The following is a 13,582-nucleotide window of genomic DNA, read 5'->3' on the forward strand; positions in this document are numbered from 1 at the left end:
CTCCTCCTACTCGCGGGAACAGCTGCCCATCACAGCCGCTTTGAAAAAGCCCGTTTTGCGGCTACCAATCGCTTTTCGCCGAGGGGCCGCTTTCTTTGGCGCCATTGGGTGAAACGCTCGCTGAAACCGCCTCGGCCCCGCCTTCTCCAGGGGCTCGCCGTCCAATGAGGAAAGTTGTTTATGTTGAGGCCGTCGGCGTCGAAGAGAGCGGCCGCCGCGCGCGCGCCGCATCCCTCCCCCCTCCCCTTCCTCGGAGAGAGAGAGAGGGAGAGCGAAGGAGGGGCGATGATTGACGGGCCGCCTTTCCCGCGGCAGCGCGCTGTTGCTGCCGTCGCGAGCGCGCGCGCCCCCGGAGCCGCGAGCTGTTGCCTCGCGCGGGCGGCTCGTGCCCTTCTCCGCTGACTGAGGGGACGGACGGGCTGACAGGCAGGCGGACGGTTGCCTCGGCGGCGCGCGCCCCCCTCCCCCGCCGCTCCCCTTTCTGCCGCGTGAGGCGAACACGGAGACCCGGTGAGACTCGAACCCCGCTCCCCCCGCGCGAGCGCTGAGGCGACCGAGGGGGAGGGATGCATGGCGGGGGTCTCTCCCAGAGCGCGGGAAGGGACGGCTGAGGGGAAGGGCCAGGGGGCGGCGGCGGCGGGGTGGGGATGTCCAGAGGCGCCTCCTGCCCTGGGAGGGGATCGGGTCCTTATTGCGGCGGGGGCTGAGCCTCAGTGGCGTAGCGTGGGGGGGTGCAGGGGGGGGCCCGGCCGCACCGGGCGCAACATCTGGGGCTTAGGGGGCGCAAATTACTTGCCTTGCCCCGAGTGCTGACAACCCACGCTACGCCACTGCTGAGCCTCCTCCGCAGGTGCGAGGGGCGCCTCGGGCGAGGGGTGTGCCGCCGCGCGTGTGGCGAGGCGCCCGGCGGGTCCGGTGCCAGGGACACCGGGGAGGGCGGCCGGCCAGCGTGCGGCGCCGAGCGGGGTTCACGCCGGGACAGGGCAGCCTGGGCTGCTGTAATTGGAAAGCGGAGCGGGGAGGAGGAGGCGAGGGCAGCCCGGAGAAGCCCGGCGGCGCTTGCAAAGCTGGCCTTATTATAGCCCCGAGTTTTTCCCATGAGCTGCCAGCTCGGCCTCTGTGCTCCTCCGTGCAATTCGTCCAGCGTTTGTGCTTGAGTTGCATCGTGTTCAAGTGCTTGTGAGTTCTGCTTGCTCCCACAGGATTCAGGTAACGGCTCCGATCGTGGTGGATTTGTGCGTTTGTGTTCATCTAGGCCGTCCTGGTGGCTGCCATTGCGTCCTTTGCTGCAGGGGTGGTTGTGCATGTGCTGATGTGTCTCTTCCACATCCTTCAGATGCTCACAACTGTCAGAGAAACAACTAAGAAAAAAAAAGGAGGGGATATTGAGACCCTGTTCCCTTTCTATCAGTGCACTCCCCCCTTTATCAGTATCTTCATTGTGCTTTTCTGTCACTCGCAACAAAATTTCTGTAGTCTACCACAAGATTATGCACAGTCTGTTGCACCATTGTGCCAGTCAAATAAGGTGATTTTCTTTTGTCCAGGTATAGTTCAGTAAAGCTGTATTGGGTTCATACTCTTTAGAGCAGGTGAGTCGTTCATAGCCCTTGCTCTTAAATTCAACCATCTATACAACCAAACTTGTTGTTCTTCCCCCTTTCTTTCTCACCACGGTCTCCCATCTCTTTTAGTCAAAGGATGCTAACTTCTGTAGTCTGCTTCACAAGCAGACCATGTTGAACCTTTCACCTGGAATGTCTTCACTGACAACATCTGCCAAACCACTGTATTAAAATTGTTCCTAAAACATTGCTTGGGATCTGCTCTAGGATGTTGGGACAAGTAATTGCAGTAAAATATGGGGTACTGAAACACCACAAAAGCTATGTTTGATTCTCTCCCTCCCTCCAGCTTCTTGATATTCACTTATGTATCATTTACAATGTGTATTTGGGCCTTGTGGTCAGTGTGGTGGTGTTGTTTTATTTGTTAAGTAAGTTTAGATATTAATGGCTTATTCTTTGCAATGTCTTAGGTACCTCACATCACTTAGGGACTTCATTAAACCTCAGTGGTGCACTGTTCTTGGCAATATTGTTTCCCCCCACAATTTTTAAGTGCCTGAATTGTTTGTTTAGATCCTTGCAGGCATGGCCTTTCTTTACAAGAAATTTTACTGGTATGACTCCGTCTGGCTGACCAGTCTCTGGTGACCAGTCTCTGTTTTCCTTCTTAACTTGTCTTTCCCTAGAAAATTTGTTTCACAGAAAATTTATATTGTCAAGTGTTCTAGAACTCAATTCCTGTGTTCCAAATAAAACCTTTAATTTTGGAAATCTGTATTTGTAATGAAAGCTTTTATGTTGTTGGTGGGAGAGGACAAATAAGAAGAGTGTTTAAAGAAATCCTTATGTAAAATCTTTGTAATCCAATTTGCCTTCGGAGAAAGATTTCTGTGTAGTTCTCTTTGTTCTTAATGGATCATATTAGGCAGTACTGTACACTATTACTGCTGAAAAAATATGAAGAATTTGCAACAATGTTTATATTTAAATAAGGATAGGATTATGCTGATTTGCAGTTTAGACACAAGCTGCTTCTCTAGGAATGCAGCTGTAATAAAGTGATTTAAATAGTCCACTTCATTTGAAAACCCCCTTAAAATTCTGTGTGTCTGCATCACATACTGTCTTTAGTTCACCCAGCGGCAAATGGATACTTGACCCAGTGATCTCTAGAGTGATTAAAGTTGATACTTGGCAAAACCATATCCTTAGAAATCCTTTGAACTTTGACTACATCAGCCCATGAGGTTGAGGAACAGACTTTATACACTTTTGTAGCAGGATTTCTGTTCATGTTTTCATGCACTCCCACAGAGTGCAGTAGGATTTACTTCTAATATGTGTGCATATTATTTCACTTTTAATTAAATGTAGTTTGGGGGCTTGATCTACTTTTGGAATGTCCCAGTGCAGGAATTAATGTGTTAAATTCCTTGGCTTGGTTCCAAAGGACTACTTTAGGCAAGCTTAGTAATTTTATTTTTAAAAAGTTCTGAATAGTGGATGAACACGACATATTGCAAGCTGCTTTGGAAACAGCCAATCTTTGAGAGCTGCTGCTGGAAAATACAAGCCCAAAGGCCCACTGTATGTTTGGCAATGGCTGAATTACCAGGAAAAGCTAGAGATTCCTTGAATAGAATCCACAAGCCGCACCTCCTGCCTGACCTCCACCAGTTTAGTATCTTCCACTGAGCCTCATAAATCACACAGCGGTGCCTACTCATAGGAGCCTGTATAACTGCACTAAAATATGAGAAGTATGTCCTCATGAGTGTTATTTTTAATGTCTTTTTTTTTTTTACAAAAACCTGGGGGCACAAAACAAACAAAACCTTGCAGCAATAATCATCTTCCCCTTTGTTATCACTATACTTATGGGATGTGGGGTCTGCAAAGGGAAATACCTCAGTTGCTGGGCTCCTTCATTAGAGAATCTTTCAGGAAAGTATTTTTACTATTTTTATTCAACAACTGAGATACAGGGTGGATAGTACAAGATAGGAGTGACGAACCTTTCAGGTTGTGATTTTTTTATTCGCATTACACAGACACCCTGCACTATGCCAGAATAATATTTAATAACAATACCACCTCATTTTATGGGTTGGAACCTTTTCTGCTACCGCTCCTTAAATCCTAGAAGGGAACTTTAGGGAATTCAATTGTTTTCATGTCTCCACTCTGGACTTTCACCTCAAAAGAGGCCTGCTAGCCTTAAGCTATGAGTGGGGAAGCTGTGACCATTCAGATGTTGTGGTATTCCAACTCCTTTCAGCTCCAACCACCATAGCGAATGGTGGGAATTGCATTCTGACAATATCTGAATGACTGCAGGTTCCCCCATCCCTATTCTAAGTGTTTCTTTTGTAGCAGAAGTTCTGTCACTGGCCCAAAAGGTGATCTAGCCCAAGTTCCTGATGGCCATATGAACTCAACTCAGTCCCCAGGCCCCCACACTCTCATTTTCCTGCTGGAGTTCAAGAATTGGCATATGTATGCAGCTGTTCCACTTGGCTAGTAAGTTCCCAGTCTACCAAGACTGATGCAGCTAGATTTGTGTGCTAGGAAAGTGACTGAATTGGGAGAACTTTACCAAACCAAGTACAAGGAAGAAGAGGGGCAAGGAGGCAGCTTGCTAAAAAGAGACTCTTCTTTGGGATCTAACATTGGTGGCTGTAGATGATAGACAGCCCAAGCGTAAAAAAGCAATATAGAGATGGAGAAAAGATTGCCCTTCTCAGCCATGCACATACAGTAGCTGTGGAGAGATTGAGGCATGGGGATCAAATAATGCCTCCCCCTCTAGACTTCAGAAACAATACCTAAGAGGGTCATCATAAGGGAGGGAGTGCCCTTAGCCCCTCTACACCTTTGGGGTGTAGAACTAGTTGCACAGTTCGTCTGATTCCTGACAATAGACAAATGACCAATTGGTTTTCCCAGAAAAATGGAATATCACTGAATGGGATGGCAAACTTTTTTAGAATGAATAAAAAATAATCATGTAGCAGACCACTTTATAAATAAATTAAAAAGAGACATCTTCTCTTACTAATTGAGGGTCCCTCATGTTACATGTGTGTCATTGCATCACTACAGTGGGACTCCTTCATACATCACTTAAATAATGCGAGAAGATGTAGCACAGAGGTAGGCAGTGTGATTCCCTGCCATTTACAAGTCTCATTGTTCCTGGTTATTGACCATGCTGGCTGAGACCTATGGATGTTGTAGCGCCATAATGGCTATCCCTTCTCTGTGACTCCTTTCCTTGCCAACATGCCCCCGTTTTCCAGAGGAGCAATGGTAGCAAAAAATAATTTTTTGCTGTGTGATTCAGTTTGTCACATTTCCCTAGCCATGCTGTAACAGTTCCCATGCTGTAAACATAAAGTGAGAAAGGGACTGAGCTCTTTATCCTCATGATCACCATATTATTTGTTAATCTCTGAATTGTTCTTGTGATAAAAAGATAGCCATTTTGTGTAGATGACAAGTTTGTGCCAAGTAAAGGAAGCCCTAGGAGGAATGAGAAGAGTTGTTCTGGCAAACGGGTTTGGTTGATGTTCATACCACCATGTACCTAAGAAGCCCTAGGGGGAATGAGAAAAGTTGTTCTTGCAAATGGGTTCGGTTGATGTTTATACCACCAAGTTCTTGGGAACGTTTGATAGCATATTATACCCTGGAGACAGTAGCTTGGATCTGAACATATTCTTGTCCTGCCTGTAGACAACCAGGATACTTAGAATTGAGATAGTTCAAAAATAGCTTTTATATGGCATTCTTAACGAAGGTTTTTAACACAAACAGGCCAGGCATCATGAAAACAGTGCAACTCAGTTCTAGAAGCAGGACATGTACCATACAGGTCCACAGCAGAACCTGTCTGCAACTACATTCATCTCAAGACTACGAGAATAAACTTGACTGAGTGAAAAGGATGCTTGTAAATTTGATCAGTGATGGAATTTGCCTAAGAAAGTGATGGGGAATAGAAAGAATATGACTGGATTTTGCCTCCCCAAAACCTTCTTGGTTGGTGGCCAGGGCTGTCAGTCATCTGTCAGTGGATGTTAGGTGAACCAAGAGATCCTGTTTTGGGCAGGGTTCAGCTGCATTATGGAGTGCCAATCAGTTGATTAGTGATCACAGTAAGCCACTGCAGAAGAACATTTTTTTGTCACTAGCTTGAATTCAAGCTGGCAATTGACAGCAAGGAAAGGAAGCATACTTAAGAGGGTGTTCCCATTTCTTCATTTTAGCTCTGGCTTGAAGTTCATTGTATCTGATATCACATATGATGCCTAAAGTGTGGAAGGTGGACATGGTTTGCCCAAAGCAGACTGGCAAGCCAGTCTCCAATGCTTGGAGGTCTAGTCTAGTTAGGCTCACCAGTCCTGATCTAAGCTGTGGAAAAGTTCATAAGTGAAGCTATGGTAGCAAATGAGACATATGTATAGTAATGATGTAGAGAAGCAGGCTCATATATTGCAGAAGTTAGCATCTCTGTTTCAGATCAAATTAACAAAGCTGCAGTTGTGCAGGCAAAGTGCTGCCATTCATAGATCTGCTGGCAGAGGCTACTAGAAAGCAATGGGAAGTCCTTCTTTTCACTAGCCTTATGGATGAATGATTTTATTTACTGCAGTAGAACTTTGCCATAGACAAGGACTCCACTGTGTACTTATTTTGTAGTGCCTCAATAATAAGCTTTTATTATAGATTCCTATCATTTTACACATGACAAGAGTAAAGGGTGTATAAAACAATGATGTATTTCTTCTGTTTATTTATTTTTTTATACTATTATTAATTTTGCACACCGTCCTATACCCGCAGGTTTCAGGACGGCTCACAGGATAAAATCATGATATAAAAACCACAAAATACACAATCAAAATAAAAGCAAGAACAACCCAATAACCCCTCCCCCCAAACACATTTTAAAAGGGCATATTTGGATCGTGTGGCCATGATTGAGTAGTACAAAGGATTATAAATATAAGTGAATATAAGATCTAATGGTATAGCTGAGTGTAAAAACTAGTTAAGTATTTTGAGGAACTGAATGTTTGAGATGTACTTAGTATTGTGACAATCCTGGAATTTTTCTGAAGGCTGTATGTTTTTATAACCTGTTACATTACTTATTTCGTACACATATACACACAGAACTCATCAATATTCCTGAGAGATTAACAAAATAGGAAGAATTATATGACTCACTTTTGTTGTTCCAAAAATGTTTTAGTAAAGGCTGTTATTATCCAATAACCTACTTCTCTGAAATCCTTTGTCAAATCTAGTAGAAAAGGTCCAAATCATATTTTCACCTTCCTAACTTAAGAGACATTCAGCAGCATTTTATATGCAGGCATCTCACAGTATGTGTGGTGTTCCAGAATGAAATGAATATTAGCTTAAAAACAACATCTGGGGCTGTCTGTTTAGTCAGCAAGGCGGCTGCTGAGTGGAGCCAAAGAATTTGAAGGGGAAAATACTCTTACAAATATAGCAAGTGGTATAAAGCTTTTTGAATGATGATTTAATATACTTGGCTCCTTGTTGTAAAACTTTTGGATCACTTATGGGTTTAAATATAAAAATGTCCTGCCACTAAATTGTCCAGCACAAAACAAGTTTTGCTGCTGCTAGATGAGAAATGGGAATGTCTCTCTAAATGTGCTGAGATTCATTTAGTTCAATGTCCATATAAGATGATATACCCTACACTTCTGCGTGCAAAGTTTACCTAGTACCTGACATGACTAAAACTCAAATTGTAAAAACTCTGGATTATGAACTTCTTTACAAACCGAAAGTTGTGATTCTTCAAAGAAGCTGTTATAAAAGTGCTGCCAGATGATATTTTAAACACAGCACCTTAACTGAAACATTGTTTCATGGGTTTAGATTTCAAGCCTTCATCAATATAATAAAATAGAGATTATTGTTTTATCAAATTACTGTATTGCTTTGTAGTGTTAGCTGTGTAGCTCTTAGCCACACTTTCAGAGTAATTTTTGGACTAACATAAACATGACATTGTAGAATGAGGAAAGTTAGAAGGCATAAAATAAGAGCATATGATCATTTAGCTGGGCTGAGTTAATTATCCCAGTTAGATACATAATTTTGTCTCCCGAAGACAGACTTTGGGGCTCCTTGGTCCCAGTACCAACATAATATAGTATATGATACGTTGTACATGATCCAAACTTTAAATGTCTTTAACCCAGTGCTTTAGAGAATGGATCATGTTGTATTTAGTGGTAAGGTTTACTTCAACAAATTTGTCTAACCTCTTACGCATTTTATTTTAAACTAGTCTCCTTTCTCAGTCACTGCTTTTATGCTTTTTTGATCCAAAGTCATGCGAACAAAGGTCTGCTCTCACATGGGGCTTCCCCGCCTCTCCTTCCTATTGCAGCCTCCTACCCCCCTCCTCCCAGCCATCCTGAAGAGTCAAGGGATCTGCTGGAATGGGGTAGGTAAAGGCTATGGGGGGGGGGGAGGAATGGGCATGAAAGCCCCATTGTGTGTGAGCAGCCTTCTCATGCAACTCTGGATCCAGCTCCCCTGCCTTTAAGTCACTTTCAGCTTTGTAAGCAACCTGTTTCCCTTTAAAAGTACACAATAAAAAACACAATATTTCCCTTGAACCTACAACTGTAAAGTGGATGGAAAAAACCTGCTAGTTTGTTGATAGTAGTGGTGGACAAACATGCGGTTCTGTGAAGAAGAGACTTGTATTTTGACAACTAACTTAATCAGATATTTATATTTTGCCAGCATTAAAAAAGCACTTTGAAAGCTAGTAGTGTTAAAATGCAAGGTTTATTTGTTGTCCCTGCAATTTATTTAATGGGTATATTCTAGTACTTCCAGTGGAGCAGTTAGAGAGCAGTTTACCTGAAATAAGTTGCATGTATGTTCCTTAGATTTCACAGTAGATCATTATGTCTTAAAATAAATGAACAGGAAGAGGAAACACAACTTTAAACTTTTTTTGTGCACTGGAACAGAACCTGGTAATTCTGCGAAAATCCAATCTAGAGGACACAAGTGTTTATTGTTGTTACTATTATACAAATACTATTGTGCATAATTGTATTTGGTTTTCTATGAATAGTTCTACACTGGTTTCTTTCACATCTGTCTAAAGATATCCAAAGGTTATGCATGCCTTTGCCATTGTACCCAGGCTTATGCTAAAGACATCCACTTGGATTCTTTGTGAAAACCCATTAACTTTAAAGATTGCAGCCCACTCCTAAACATGTTTGCTTCATGCAAGTCTCACTTAACACATACTTGATGGTCATAACTTCAGATATCCTTATTCTGTAAAATGTGGCTTCACAAAATGGCATCTTCTATTATGTGTATTTTATGTAGAGTTTATACATATACTGCAAATAGAAAAACTGGTCCCAAGAAAGTTATTTGTGTAAAATGAAGTGTAAAAGACATAGGATAAAATGAACATGAATATAGGCAGTTCACATGCAGAAACAGGAAACCGCAGAGCTACAGAAGTTACTTGAAGTTAAGCACCAACTGTGGAGTTTCTAATCCTGTGAAGATTTACTGGGTTGTTTTGCTCATACTGACGAACTGTCTTGGTGGTAATTTTTAAGAACTATTGTTATCAGGCAAATAAAGTGACTTTTTTGGTAGTTTGAGTAGGAGGGTTTTAGCAAATGTGGCATTTTACAAATATTTAACAACAATTTAAATAGTTTGGGAAAAGAATGGGAGGTGCAATAAAAATAATGTCTCTACTGCCTAAATTAAGACTCATTTGGGACAGCCTAGCTTGGGCTGTCGTACACCTTTTAGATAACCAGTTTTTTGATCTCCTAGCCTTGAATAATGTGCAATGGGGAGAAATTCACTTCTAGCCAGTGGAAGAAGTCTGCCAACAGGACTAGATAAAAATATTTAAGGCCTACATTAGTGGGCTCAGTTTTGAGGTTTGCCAATGTTACTGCTGGTTGTTCTACTGCAATTAAAGTCATGGTATCTGTGTTCATGTTAAAGGTAAAGGGACCCCTGACCGTTAAGTCCAGTTGCGGACGATTCTGGGGTTGCGGCGCTCATCTCGCTTTACTGGCCGAGGGAGCCGACGTACAGCTTCCGGGTCATGTGGCCAGCATGACTAAGCCGCTTCTGGAAGACCAGAGCAGCGAACGGAAACGCCTATTTATCTACTTGCACTTTGATGTGCTTTCAAACTGCTAGGTTGGCAGGAGCAGGGACCGAGCATCGGGAGCTCACCCCGTCCCGGGGATTCGAACTGCTGACCTTCTGATCGACAAGCCCTAGGCTCTGTGGATTAGACCACAGCGCCACCCCCATCCCGCGTGTTCATGTTAGGTAACATTTAATGGAGTCAAAAGGGTAAGAGCCAAGGGGGTGGGGATGAGAATCTATCGTAGGGTGTACATGGCTTGTACCAGGCCTCAGTCCACTGAGATTAACTAGATTCTGGTGCCATGTGCCATCCTCACAGTCGTCTCCCCCGCGTGACAACTTGGTGAAACACGATGGCTGTCACATATTTACTGGCACTAATTTGCGCTGGGCCCTTGGGTGTTCTAACATTACACAGAGCTGACTCAACAGGACTAGCACTTCTAGGACAGCAGCAATCCAGAATATCAGAATCACTACAGTGGGATGAACCATGTTTAATAGGATTCAGCCTGAGTAAAGGGTCCCACCAACCGTGCTCCTTTATAGTTTTAATCTTAGTTGTAAGGTTTATAATGCCTTAGCAATTGTCAGGGACTGGCTGGATACAGAGGAGTGGTGGAAGGCACCAGCTGGGAAACCCCGAAGGGACACACACACACACACACACACACACACACACACACACACCCTGAGCCAGGAGATTGGTGTTGGGACAACAATGAGTGGTCAGAGGCAGAAGAGGGAGCAGACTGGGAGTAGAAGGCTGGAGAGGAGGGGAGCCAAGAGGCAGAGATCAGGCAGGCTACTGAAGAAGCCAGGGAGTCTCCCCCTCCTGCTGTGACCAGTTTCCCTCTCCACTGGTCTCCCAGAACCCAAAGAGGTAGCAAAAACAGACAAAGCAAAGACGTCTCAGATTGCTTGGGAAGTAGCCAGCGGAGAAGGAATCTTAGAGAGTGGTGGGAAGGCTGGGACCTTCAGTCCTTGCAACTGCCTCATTGGGACAAGATCTCCTGGGAAGAGTTGCTGTGCTTACAAAACCTGAGCTCTTTTTGTTTCTTTGAATAAAGAGTTAACTTCACTGACATCTTGTGAGTTATTGCTGACCTGCCCCTGACTCCCGCCCTGGCAGCAATCATGTTTTACCTGTAATGTAGCTATTACTTAACTATTTCATCTGAGGTCCTGCTCACACTTACTCAGTCGTAGTGCTGATACAGTGGAATGTCATCCCCTGCCTATCCCTGACACGATATACTTCAGTGAGCACTGTGAAAACTTAGCTTATATGGAAGGTTTTTGGTACTTGCTGAGGTTGACTGTAGGAGCTGAGTTTGGTTACAGGTTGTTAATTTGCTTGGTTTTGTTACTTTATTATTTTGAGATTCTGTAATTATGCTGCTGTGGGTTTTTTCTTTTTTAGATTTGGTTCAACAGCGAGTTTGTTTTATAGAGAAGGGTGAGAAGTACCTTGTAAAAAAAATAAGTACCAGGATTATCGGTAACCAGTATTTTCCTGAGCCCTTCATTCAGCCTTCACTTCCAGTCTAGGAACATATGAAGTGAACATATAATTAAGACCAGTTTGCACTTGTGCTTTGTGAGTAAGTTGTGCACAATATTTCTGGCCCGTATACTGCTTCTCTGTATATAATCCACATTCTGATATTGGGCTGTACATTGTCTGAATACTGATGACATAGTTAAGAATTGGATCTAGGTGCAGGCTATATAATAGGTGTGACTGTAATTTCTGTGCTTTGTCTGTAGCATGGGAGCAGGATTACGCTGTGCACTGGGCTCTTGTTTTCAAGTACTCAAAATATGGGCTACTTCCTGACCTGAACAAGAGCAGCAATTATGAGTGGCACCTTGGTAGCCCTTCAAGAATTAACCTATTTGGGAATTTGCTTTTCCACTGTGTAACACATTACAGTGGTGCCCCGCAAGACGAAAAACTCGCTATACGAAAGGGTTTTGCGGTTTTTGAGCTGCTTCGCAAGACGAATTTCCCTATGGGCTTGCTTCGCAAGACGAAAACGTCTTGCAAGTGTGTTTCCTTTTTCTTAACACCGTTAATACAGTTGCGACTTGACTTCGAGGAGCAACTCATAGGACGCGGTGTGGTAGCCTTTTCTGAGGTTTTTGAAGACTTTGGTGATTTTTGAAGCTTTTCCAAAACTTTTCCGACACCATGCTTCACAAGACGAAAAATTCGCTAGACGAAAAAACTCGCGGAAAGAATTAATTTCATCTTGCGAGGCACCACTGTAGCTGTCCTTGGTAAGTGTTGCCTTGATAAAAATGGATTCATTAATCACTGTAAAGACAATGTGATAGGAGCGTAGATGAAATCTCAAAATTTCTATTGCTGATTGCCAAATGTGTCTAATGAATGCTGGTTCAGGTCCTTGTTTGTGCGTCTCATAGATGTTCTCCAGATAACAACTTTGCTCTCTGTTAAAAAGAATCATTAGTGTCTGGATTTTACGGGGCTGAGCTTAAGATGAATACTTTCATCTTGTCTCTTAAGGAGTGAGAGCTGCTTCAGAGGGAATTTCAAATTAATCTTTAGCTATGCATACAGTTCCTTATCTGTGCAAAACTTAAATTTGGGGGTCCAACTCAACTATGATAAGTCATAAACTTTGTGACATCCATTCAGAATTATTTATTCATAATTGCACTACAGGATTGCAATCTGGAATTAAGACTGAAATTGCCTAATTAACTTGGTTAAGGCAAACATTCACTGTAAGAAGTTGTGTTGCTTCTGAGATACATACAGTACAGCATTCCACTCTCTCACTGCTTCCCTCAGTTTTCTTACTTTCGTGGTGGAGAGTATCAGCAAGCAACATGTGCACATCCACTTATTTATTAATTTTACTAAAATAATGTATGTACCACCCTTCATTTTAAAAAGAAATTCCAAGGTGATTCACAAACAAAAAAGAACAAAATAAAATAAAACCAGCTCACTAAAAGGAAGAAGTTAAAATCTCAGTCTTAGTAACAAAGACACATGTCTTAGTAATCATCACTTGACTAGCATTATGGAAATATAGCACAATGCAAATAGTAATTGCTTTTCCCAGAAGATACGGAGGGAGCCATAAGACCTACTGTCTCAGTAGTATACAATGGAATCCCAAATGAGCCATGAATGACAAACAACAAGTGATAAATCAGGTTAAAAACATATTTAGAACAAGTCTACAATTGATGCAGACTGAGGAAAGACTTCAACTTAAAAGACTTCTTCAAAGTCTTCAGGTGCCAAAAAGGTAACTGCGATGTCACCAATCTAATATTCAAAGGGAGGGAATTCCAAAGGGTAGGTGCCACCCTTAGGGAAGTTTTTAATGTCTGGTGTTTTGTTGCATCATCATCATCATTATTATTATTATTATTATTATTATTATTATTATTATTATTATTATTATTATGTTGGGAGCCACCCAGGGTGGCTGGGGAGGCCCAGCCAGATGAGTAGGGTATAAATAAATTATTATTATTATTATTATTATTATTATTATTATTATTATTATTACTACTACTACTACTACTACTAAAGGCCGATTCTAACATTCTGCAGGGCAGACCTCCTGATAAGATGGTATCTGCTGGAGTCACTAAACTGCAGAGTGCAGTGATCAATTAGGTGTGTAAGGGGTGAGATGATCTTTCAGGTAGCTTGGTCCCAAGCTGTATAGGGCTTTATACTTCAAAACCAGAGCTTTGAAATTAGCCCCAGTACCATTTCCCTTGCATGCATCATTCTGATCTTCCTGATTGCTCCCTGCAAAAGC

At 42.7% G+C, this 13,582-nt stretch overlaps 1 protein-coding gene across 10 annotated transcripts in view; it reads left to right on the plus strand.

The window, feature by feature from the left end:
• Positions 1–181: 181 nt before the first annotated feature.
• Positions 182–13,582, plus strand: part of PHTF2 (putative homeodomain transcription factor 2) — a 70,111-nt gene continuing 56,710 nt past the window's right edge. The window contains exons 1-2 of one of the 10 annotated variants that reach the window (XM_083464057.1): positions 9,013–11,708; positions 13,369–13,434. The gene's annotated coding sequence lies outside the window, so the exon portion shown is untranslated. Of the gene's footprint in view, positions 511–1,042; positions 1,210–8,003; positions 8,062–9,012; positions 11,709–13,368; positions 13,435–13,582 lie in introns of those variants that run through there. The other 9 variants (XM_083464053.1, XM_083464056.1, XM_083464049.1 and 6 more) reach the window with 9 other exon arrangements.

This window comes from Podarcis liolepis (genome assembly GCF_965112155.1).
Source record: "Podarcis liolepis genome assembly, chromosome: 10".
Classification (NCBI taxonomy): Eukaryota; Metazoa; Chordata; class Lepidosauria; order Squamata; family Lacertidae; genus Podarcis; species Podarcis liolepis.